Source organism: Crocuta crocuta, unplaced genomic scaffold, assembly GCF_008692635.1.
Source record: "Crocuta crocuta isolate KB4526 unplaced genomic scaffold, BGI_CrCroc_1.0 scaffold1185, whole genome shotgun sequence".
In the NCBI taxonomy this organism is placed as follows: domain Eukaryota; kingdom Metazoa; phylum Chordata; class Mammalia; order Carnivora; family Hyaenidae; genus Crocuta; species Crocuta crocuta.
In genome coordinates, this window is record NW_027533103.1 from 56566 (window position 1) to 66121 (window position 9556).

Genomic DNA, 9556 nt, shown 5'->3' on the forward strand with positions numbered 1-9556 from the left:
TGTCTTCGGACTCTGTGTCTCCCTCTCTCTCTGGCCCTCCCCTGTTCACGCTGTCTATCTCTCTCAAAAATAAATAAAACATTAAAAAAATAAAATCATCTCTAAGATGGGCTCATGTGCTAATACAGAGGCTGTAGCTGCTAATGGAATGACATTCCACCTGCTAAATCCATGATGAGATCAAAATAGCTTCTCTACTTTTATGCCAGTTTGTGAACCCTACAGGAGCTATTCCACATGTTTCTGTTTAGATATATAAAGTCACTTGAGCCAAGCATTGATTCCACTAGGCATGAGAAGGGATGGAATTCCCTCAGGACTGCTGCTCTTGAATCTGGAGTAAAAGCTTCAACTGCCATCAGGACACAGATCCTCAGAACCTGCCTCCTTCAGGCACCTGATATGAGCTGAGCCGCCAACATGAAGAGCTGTGCAAGAAATATCAAGCAATCACTATGCTTTACTGGTGTAATTATGTCTTCAGTGCCATGCCAGGCACTTGATTTGTGACAATAACAATGATACATCTGGGTCATGATCATAACAACCACATGTATAATGGACTTCTCCCAGGTCCCTTTTCTTCTCTTTTCCTAACCTAACCCCCAATAAAAAAGAAGAAAGGGAATAAGAAGTAGCCTGAATTCAGATAGGCATTCATGATCCCGCAGAAACCACAAGGCTTGCTCATGTGTAGTGGTCAGAAATCCTGTGGGTGAAGCATTCTCATCCCCATTCTAGATCAAGGGAAGCTCAGGCTCAGAGCCCGTACCTGACCTCCCTCCCATGCCCCTGCTTTTAAAGGAAAGCAGCTCCAGGACACCCCTGGAGCTGGACCCCACTCTTACAAGCACCTAATCAGACTCCAATAGCTTTACCTCTGAAACAGTCTGGGTAAAGTGCCTCAAAGCATGAAAAGAGCTGACTAGAATCTGGATCCCTTTGTATCCCACACCCCAGATGGTTCAGCCTTTGCCACGGAGACCCGCACTCTCAGCTGAATCTCAAACAACTGAAGGCGGGGCCCTACAATCCCCACCACAGCCATGCGTGTTTTCATAAAAAGTTCTCACAATTGCCATGATGGTGTCAGGTCTATGGCAACCAGTATGTGTAAGGTGGTCCTCCACACGTAAATGCTTCTGCACACTCAACCAGCCCCTGACTTTTGCTGAAAGTGGATATCTTTGCTCTTCAGGTAACCATGTGAGAAAGCATAGTAATTAAAGATACTAGCCTGGGATTCGAGCATTTGGCAGAGCTCTGCCCACGTTGATGGGACAAAGAATGTCCCTGTCCTCAGGAACTTTGTTTCAAAGAGACAGGGGAGTATTATCAGTATCCAGAGCCCCAAGGTGGTAGCCTAGGTTTCGTAGAGATAAGCTAGTCCTTGGAAGGTGACCATGTGAAATCAAGGCCATGCTAAGCAGTTACTCATCTGTGCCAGAAAACAAAGACACTGTCTATAATCACATGTCTGAATCATCTAGATACATATACATACACAAAAATGTAATTTAAGAAGTCTCAGAGTAAGTTTAGAGAGGAAAGCCTAAACAATTATAGCCANCCCAGTCAACTGAGCCAGCCATACATTGGGATCTCCTGGTGAATTCTTATCCTCTATTTTCTTCCTGGTGTAGGAACATCCATGATCAAACACATCTAATCTCTCTGTACACTTACTCTTCTATCAAGAGAATCACTTGTCTGATTAGAAAGGTTGGAATGACAAATGAGTTTTATTTAAATTCTTGTTAAAATTGTTAAATTCTTGTAAGATACAGCGTAGTATTGGTTTCAGGAATAGAATTTAGTGATTCCTCACTTACATATGACACCCAGTGCTCATCAACATAAGTGCCCTCCTTAATACTCATCACTCATTTAGCCCAATCACCTTCACCTCCCCTCCATCAATGCTCAGTTTGTTCTCTATAGGTAAGAGTCTCTTATGGTTTGTCTCCTGTTCTCTTTTATTCCCCTTTCCCTATTTTCATCTGTTTTATTTCTTATATTCCACATGTGAGTGAAATCATATAGAACTTGCCATTTTCTGATTAACTTATTTCACTTAATATGATGCATTCTAACTCCATTCATGTCATTACAAAAAGCAAGATTTCATTCTATTATGTGTCTGAGTANTATAAGCATTGGGGTGCATGTATCCCTTTGAATCAATACTTTTGTAACCTTTGGGTAAATACCTAGTAGTGCCATTACTGGGTCGTAGGCTAGTTCTAACTTTTTGAGGAGCCTCCATACTGTTTTACAGAGTGGTTGGACCAGTTTCCAATCCCACCAACAGTGGGAAGCGTACCCTTTTCTCTGCATCATCACTAACATCTATTATTTCCATAGTTGTTAATTTTAGCCATTCTGACAGGTGTGAGATGGTATCTCTTACTTTTTATTTGTATTTTCCTGATGGTGAGTGATGGTGGGCATCTTTTCATCTGTCTGTTAGACATCTAGATGTCTTCTTTGGAAACATGTCTATTCATGTCTTCTGCCCATTTCCTATAATTTGGGGGTTTTGTTGGGGGGGGAGGTGTTGTTTAAGTTCTTTGTAGATTTTGGATACTAACCCTTTATCAGATATGTCATTTGCAAATATCTTCTTCATTATGAATGTTGCCTTTTAGTTTTGTTGACTGTTTCCTTTGATGAGTAGAAGCATTTACCTTGATGAAGTTCCAATAGCTCATTTCTGCTTTTGTTTCCTTGCCTCCAGGGAAGTGTCTAGTAAGATGCTGCTAAGGCTGAGGTTAAAGAGGTTGCTGCCCGTGTTCTCCTCTAGAGGTTTGGAGGTTTGTCTTACAGTTAAATCTTTCATCTATTTTGAATTTATTTTTGCATATGGTGTAAGAAGTGGTCGAGTTTCATTCTTATGCATACTGCTGTCCAGTTTACCCAACACCATTTGTTGGAAAGACTGTCTTTTACCATTGGATAGTCTTTCCACTTTGTTGATTAGTGGGTCCATTTCTGGGTTTTGTATTCTGTTCCTTTGAACTATATGTCTGTTTTCGTGCCAGTAATGATGACTAAAGCTTTGTAATATAACTTGAAGTCTGGAATCGTGATGTCTCCAGCTTTGCTTTATTTTATCAAGATTGCTTTGGCTATTTAGCATCTTATGTCATTCCAATGAAATTTTAGGATTTTTGGTTCTAACTCTGTGAAAAAAGTTGGTGGTATTTTGATAGCGATTGCAATAAATGTGTAGGTTGCTTTCAGTAGTATAAACATTTTACAATGTTTGTTTTTCTTGTCCATGAGCATGGAATGTTTTTCCATTTTTTGTGTCATCTTCAATTCCTTACATAAGTGTCTTATAGTTTTCAGAGTAAAGTTCTTTTACCTCTTTGGTTAGGTATATTCCTAGGTATCATGTTTCTTTTGGTGCAACGATAAATGGGATTGAATACTTGATTTCTCTTTCTGCTGCTACATATTCATATATAGAAACGTAACATATTTCTGTACATTGATTTTGTATCCTCCAACTTTACTGAATTCATATGTCCGTTCTAACAATGTTTAGTGGAGTCTTTTAGATTTTCTACGTAGAGTATCATGTCATCTGCAAATAGTGAAAGTTTAACTTCTTCCTTGTCAATTTAGACGCCTTTTAGTTCAGTGTTTTCTGATTGCTGTGGCTAGGATTTCCAGTATTTTGTTAAATATCAGTGGTGAGAGTGGAAATCCCTGTCTTGTTCCTGACAGTAAAGGAAAAGCTTTCAGTTGTTCCCATTGGGGATGATGTTAGCTATGGGTATTTTATATATGCCCTTATGATGCTGAGGTATGTTTCCTCTATCCCTCCTTAGTTGAGCGTTTTTATCAAGAATGGATGCTGTACTTTGTCAAATGCATTTCCTGCATCTTTTATTATTGTGGTGTATCATGTTGATTGATTTGCAAATACTGAACCATTTTGCAGCCCAGGAATAAATCCCACTTGATCATGGCGAATGGTTCTTTTAATGTACTGTTGGATTCGATTTGCCAGTATTTCATTGAGGATTTTTGCATTCATGCTCATCTGAGATATTGGCCTGTGGTTCTCTTTTTCAGTGGAGTCTTTGTCTGGTTTTAGAATCAGTGTAATGCTGGCTTTTTAGAACGAGTTTGGAAGTTGTCCTTCCATTTTTATTTTTTGGGATAGTTTGAGAAAAATAGCTATTAAGTCTTCATTAAATGTTTGGTAGAATTCACTTGAGAAGCCATGGGACCCTAGACATACATTTGTTGGGAGATTTTTTTATTATGTATTCAATTTTGTTCTTAGTTAGCAATGTGTTCAATTTTCATATTCCTTGCTGTTTCAGATTTGTTAGTTTATATGTTTCTAGGAATTTATCCATTTCTTTCAGATTGGGCAATTTGTTGACATATAATGTTTCATAATATTCTCTTATAATTTTTTTTTGTATTTCTGTGATGTTTGTTGTGATTTTTCCTCTCTCATTCGTGATTCTATTTATTTGAGCCCTTTCTCTTTTCTTTTTGATAAGTCTGGCTGGGGTTGATCAGTTTTATTAATTTTTCAAAGAACCAGCTCCTAGTTTCATTGATCTGTTATACTGGGTTTTCTTTGTTTCTATATGAATTATTTCTTCGTTAATCATTATTACTTCTCTTATTCTGCTGGCTTTAGGCTTCATTTGTTGTTCTTTTTCTAGCTCCTATAAGTGTAAGCCTAGTATGTGTATTTGAGAATTTTTTCTTGCTTCTTGAGGTAAGCCTGTATTGCTATATTCTTCCCTCTTTTGACCACTTTCACTGCATCCCAATGGTTTGAACTGTCATTTTCTATTTTTCATTTTGTTTCCATGTTTTTTTAAAAAAATTTTAACTTCCTGGCTGACTCATTGATTGTTTCTTAGGATGATCTTTAGCCTCTATGTATTTGTGGTCTTTCCAATTTTTTTCTTCTGATTGACTTCAAATTTCATAGTGCTGTGATTGGAAAGTATGCATGATATCTTCCAATATTTTTGTACTGTTTAAGCCTAATTTGTGACCTAGTATGTGCTCTTCTCTAGAGACTGTTCCATGTGCACTTGAAAGAATGTTCATTCTTCTGTTTTAGGATGACATGTTCTGAATATATCTCTTAAACTCTTCTGGTACAGAGTGTCATTTAAAGCCATTGTTTCCTTGTTGATAGGTCCATTGCTGTAATTGGGGTCTTAAAGTCCCCTATTATTATTGTATTGTTATTGAGTTTGTTTATGTTTGTTATGAATTGATTTATATATTTTTGTAATTCCACGTTGTGGAAATAAATACTTACAATTGTTAGATCTGCTTCTTAGAATGTCTTCTTAGAAGATCTTGTTATGATGTAGTGCCCTTCTTCATCTCTGGTTACCTTCTTTGGTTTAAAATTCAGTTTGTCTGAAAAAGTATTGCTACTCTACCTTTCTTTTGACATCAATTTGCATAGTAGTATTTCTACATCCCCCAGTATCTATAGGTGTCTTTAGGTCTAAAATGAGTCTCTTGTAGGTGGCATATCAATGGGTCTTGTGTTTTTTTAAAAATCCATTCTGACACTATATGTCTTTTTATTCAAGTACTCATTCCATTTACATTTGGAGTAATTATTGATAGGTGTGAATTTAGTACCATTTTATTACTTGTTTTGTCATTGTTTATGGAGATTTTTCTCTGATCCTTCCTAGTCATTGTAGCTACTGGTATTTCTTTTCCACTGAAAGAGCCCCCTTTAGTATTTCTTGTTTAATAGTTCTTGTTTGTCTGGGAAACTTTTTATCTCTCCTTCTATTCTAAATGACAAACTTTCTGGATAGAATATTCCTGGCTGTAGTTTTTCTTTTTCCATTTAGTACAGTGAATATAACATGTCACTCCCTCTGGCCTGCCAAATTTATGTGGAGAGATCTGCTGCTAAGGTCAATTGTCTTCCTTTGTAAGTTTAGAGACTTCTTTGTCTTGCCGCTTTTAGGATTTTTTCTGTATCTCCATATTTGCAAATTTACCTACAATAAGTCTCAGTATTGGCTTACTTTTGTTGATGTTGTTGGGAGTTCTCTGTGCCTCCTGGATTTGGTTGTCTGTTTCCTTACCCAGATTAGGGAAGTTCCCAGCCATTATTTCTTCAAATAAATTTTTTGCTTCCTTTTCCCTGTCTTCTTCTGGGACTTCTAGGATAAAAATGTTATTACACTTCATAGAGTCACTGAGTTACCTAAGTTTATATTTGTGATCCAATATTTTTCTTTCCCTTTTATTTTCAGTCTCATTATTTTCCATAATTTATCTTCTATATCACTTATTATTTCCTCTGCTTCTTCCATCCTTTTAGTAATTTTTTGCGGTTGGTTTCAAATCTCAGTAATTGCAATTTACATTATGGCATTATTAGTTTGTTGGTCTTTTATCTCTTCCAGTAAGGGACTCCCTGATGTTTTCTATGATTTTCCCAAGCCAAACTAGTATCCTCACGACTGTTGCTTTAAATTCTGGATCATGGTTATTATATCAGTTTCAGGTAGATCTCTGGTTGTGACCTTTTCTTGTTCTTTCTTTTGGGATAAATTCCTCCATGTTGGCTTTTTGTCTTGGTCTGAATCTTCTGTGTGTTAGGAAAATCTGTTATGTTTCTTGCTCCTGAGAGTAATGGCTTTATTATGAAGAGGTCATGTACAGTCCAGGGCCTGAGTCTTCAAAAAGTGTCTCCGGTGTATGCTGTGTGCACTCTGCTGGCGTGTTTTGGTTGCTCTTTCCCTCAAGTCATTTCCCTGCAAAGTTTCTTTGTGCCTGCCTTGGGGAGTGTTTTGACCTTGTCCAGAGTGTGGCGAATTTTAAATAGGTGTGCTCTGGTCTGCTTGTTGAAAGAGACCTGATGTTACTTTCATTAGGGCTGAAGCTTTGCAGCACTATGGTCAGTCGATGTGATGCTTGTGGGGATGAGGATTTTGTGCTTCTCTTCTGGAGGAGAGGTACACTTCGCTAGTTCTCAGGCACCCTTGTCCAATAAAAGAAGCACCAGCAGAGAGCAGGGGGTGGGGTTTGGTGTGCACTGTTTAGGCCGATAGTGTTGGCATTGTGCTGCTTTCTGAAGTTAGCTTATGCTGAGGGGTGGAATAGGAAAAATTGGGCCAACAAGCCCCCTAGTGCATAGTGAGGGAATTTTGTACCCACCGCTGTCCAGACACCCCTCCCTGAAGAGCAAATAATCTCTCTTTGGTCATCCCAGGTATCCTTCAGATCATTGCCTTCACCCTGTCTGTGTCCAGGCCACCTGCCAGCCCAGCAGCTCAATGCATCTTCGGCTCTATCTTAGGCAGGCTGGCTGAGTTTTAAAATACCAAACTTTAGGTACCTGGCATGGTGAAGACCCATGATGGTCCTTTGAAAGAAGGTTTTGCCATGCTAGGACTGATAAAGATTGGTCTTAGAAAGAAAGTCACACCTAAGCGCAGGGATGTGGATTTTGGAGTAAAGCACAGCAAAGAGCAGTGTGCAGATTAGCTGCCTCAGCATGTGTTCCTACACCTTTGTTGAGCATCAGGGGAGGGAAATTGTGCCTGCTCAACTCCTTTGTCCCCAGAGAGTCAAAGCCACCTCTTTCCAATTTACTCCAAGATGGGGAATTGTCTCTCCCAGTGAGTCTCAGATGATCCACAAATCATGTCTTCTGACCCCTGGGTTGCCTGCTTGTCTTTTCTACAGGAACACTGCAGTTCCCTCAGGGCTTTAGCCCAGCCATACCCTGGATCTCTAAACTCCAGTTTTTGAGCTCTGCTAGTTGCAAATATTCACAAAAATCAGCCCCTCTCATTTTCCAAATCAATGGGTTTGGGGAAGTGTTTTCCTTGGATGATGCTCTGATGCCCTGTGTGCTTCTCTCTCTCTCTCTCACCTCTCTCTTCAATCAGGGCCCTTTCCCCTCCACAGTACCTGTGATCATTTTCTCTGACAAACCATGACAAACCATGTTTATGCACCTCCTGCCTTTCATGATGTGGCCATTTCTGCCTCTCTAGTTGTGCATTTTTTTCTGTCAGTACTCAGATCAATGTCTTGGGTATTCAGAATGATTTGATATTTATCTAGCTTTTTATGAGAAACAAGGCAAGCTTCGAGTCTTTCTACTATGCCATCTTAACCCTTCTATAGAATGGTATTCAATAGCTCCTCACAGAGCTGTATCTTTTTCATTAGAAAAAAATAACCTATAGGAAACAAAAAAGGTGACTCTACATAGATTTCTGTGACCTTGTAGTGAGTCATCCGTAAAGAGGGTAACCCATTTTATATAATTATATAATTTTTAGAAATAGAAACAAAAGTTTTCTTCAAACCAGATTATGAAATAATGAAATAATAACTTCTGTGTGACCCCCATGAGAACATATATATAGTTTCACATTTTACTTATGCCTACATCTACATCTCATGGTTAGTAACTGTGAATTAGATATCTCTTGTGTGGCAGAACTGTCAACCCAATTCCAAGTCTGCATCCACATCTTTCTTTCCTTAATATCTATACTGGACAACCGGAAATATCTACAGGCAGCTGGATGGGTGTCAGTGTTAACCCCATAGAGTTGTGCAGTTTGACCTCAAACAGACTCCATTCTTAACAACTGTCATCCATGCTTGACCCTCCATCCTGGGAATCTGGCATCTAAACAGGAAATAATGCAATTGAGGGAGTAAAAGTTCACCCACCACAGGAAACTGTTAACTTGTTCTCTATATGTATGAGCTGATTTTTTCTTTTCTTTTTTCTTTTTCTTTCATAGTTTATTGTCAAGTTGGATTCCATAGAACACCCAGTGCTCATCCCAAAAAGTGCCCCCCTCCGTGCCAATCACCCACCTTCTCCTCTCTCCTTCCCCATCATGGGCTAATTTTTTCTTATTTATTTTTTCTTTCTTTAGATTTTACATACAAGTGAGATCGTCTAGTATTTGTCTTTCTCTGTCTGACTTGTTTCATTTAGCACAATACCCTCAAAGTCCATCCAATCATCATAAATGGCAAGACTTCTGGGGTTTTTTTTTTTGTATCTGAATATTAGTCATTTATGTCTGAATTAGAAACTGTTAAACTGTTCTCTATATGTATGAGCTCATTTTTCTCTTCCTTCTTAATTTTTTTTTAGCTTGCACACACAGGTGAGATTACACAGTATTTGTCTTTCTTCCTGACTTATTTCATTTGACACAACATCTTCAAAGTCTGTCCAGTCATCACAAAAGACAAGAGTTCCATCTTTTTTTGTTTCTGAATAATAGTCCTGAAAAATATATATATATATTTTTTTCTTTATTCATTCATCCTTCAATGGACACAGGTTGTTTTCATATCATAGCTATTGTAAATAAAGCTGCAGTTAACATAGGGGTGCATATATTTTCTTAAGTTAGCATTTTCATTTTCTTCAGATAAATAGCCAGAAGTGGAATTGTTGGAACATATGGTAGTTTTGCATTTAATTATATGAATAAATTTTATAATTTTTTTCATAGTTTCTGAAAAATTTACATTTCTACCAACAGTGTTCAAG

General features: G+C 38.1%; 1 pseudogene; it reads left to right on the forward strand.

Moving 5' to 3' along the window:
* The first annotated feature begins 6916 nt into the window (after positions 1-6916).
* The window catches only part of LOC144216775 (ER membrane protein complex subunit 3 pseudogene), a 6128-nt pseudogene continuing 3488 nt past the window's right edge, over positions 6917-9556 (forward strand).